Below are 1450 nucleotides of genomic sequence, written 5' to 3' on the forward strand. Positions count from 1 at the left end.
CCCAGGGAGGGGTAGTACTGTTGGACTGCTTGTCGTCATGGACAATTTAGTGTGACTTAATTAATCTGATGCTGTCGGTGTGGCTACAGAGAGAGAGGTACAGCGTAGAGTGGAAGGGGCATAAGGTCACTTGGGTGGTAGCAGAGGGATAGTGAAAGAAGGGAGCCAAGGGCATTGAAGATGAACAGGATCTCTACTTTGCCAGCTTATCTCTCATTTGTCTAAATTTTTTAAAAAATTTTTTTAAATGTTTATTTTTGAGAGAGAGACAGGGTACGAGTGGGGAAGGGGCAAAGAGACAGGGAGACACAGAATCCGAAGCAGGCTCCAGGCTCTGAGCTGTCCGCACAGAGCCCGACGCGGGGCTTGAACTCACGAACCGCGAGATCGTGACCTGAGCCGAAGTCGGACGCTTAACCGACTGAGCCACCCAGGTACCCCTTAAAATTTTTTTAATGTAAACTTTTTCATGGAAGTCTGTCAACTGTATAAACAAGTGAAGAAATCATAAGAGTACGGGTTTGAAATTTTACAAAGTGAACACACCTTTATCCAACACGTGGGTTAAGAAACAGCACAGTTGACTCCCCACAGATGCCTAGCTAGTCCCTGGGACCCCAAGGTCTCCACTGTCCTGACTCCCAGTTTGCCTCTCTTTGAACCGTATGAACTCAGAGTCCTACAATACGCATCTCTTACGTCTGGCTTTCTTTTGTTCAACCTCCTCTTCGTGGGATTCATCCATGTTACGGTTTGTTTTCGTTGCTGTGTTCCATTGTGTGGATATGCTGTAGTTTATTGATTTTGTGCTTGGTCAGCGTTGGGATGTCTAGTTTTTGACTGTCATGAATAATGAGGCGTTGAAGGTTCTTGGACGTGTCTTTCTTGTAAGTTATTTGCTTTGAGAGAGAGTGTGCATGCCCGCGTGCACATACACACACACGAGCAGGGTGGGGACAGAGGGAGAGGGAGAGGGAGAGAGAGAGAGAGAGAGAGAGAGAGAGAATCCCAAGCAGGCTCAGCTCTATCAGCACAGAGCCTGACGTGGGGTTCGAACCCACAAACTTGAGCGGAGCTGAGGTCAGGAGTCAGATGGTTAACCGACTGAGCCACTCAGGTGCCCCAGACATGTCTGTCTGTCTTAGTTCTCTTTTATACCTCAGGGTGGATGGTGTTCTCCTGGGAAGCCTCCTCTGACCTCCATCTCCAGGGGAACTTAGGATCCCCCCCACCCCCCGCCCGTTGCCCCCTCCATGGCACTCTGTAGTACTCCCCGAGGGCAGGAGTGTTGAACAGCAACATTTTAACTCCTTAGGCCGGTGCATGGCACTGAATAGATGCTCAGAAGTGTTGGTTGAACAAATGAGTGAACAGATTTGCTTAGGGCTGGTCTTTATACCAGCTGGTCTAAGAAAAGCAGTTTAGGAAAGCTGTATTGGGTCATCTTGGG

This window comes from Lynx rufus, unplaced genomic scaffold (assembly GCF_022079265.1).
Source record: "Lynx rufus isolate CCGP_SWC_20201006 ecotype Redwood Valley unplaced genomic scaffold, mLynRuf1.p SCAF_9, whole genome shotgun sequence".
NCBI lineage: Eukaryota > Metazoa > Chordata > Mammalia > Carnivora > Felidae > Lynx > Lynx rufus.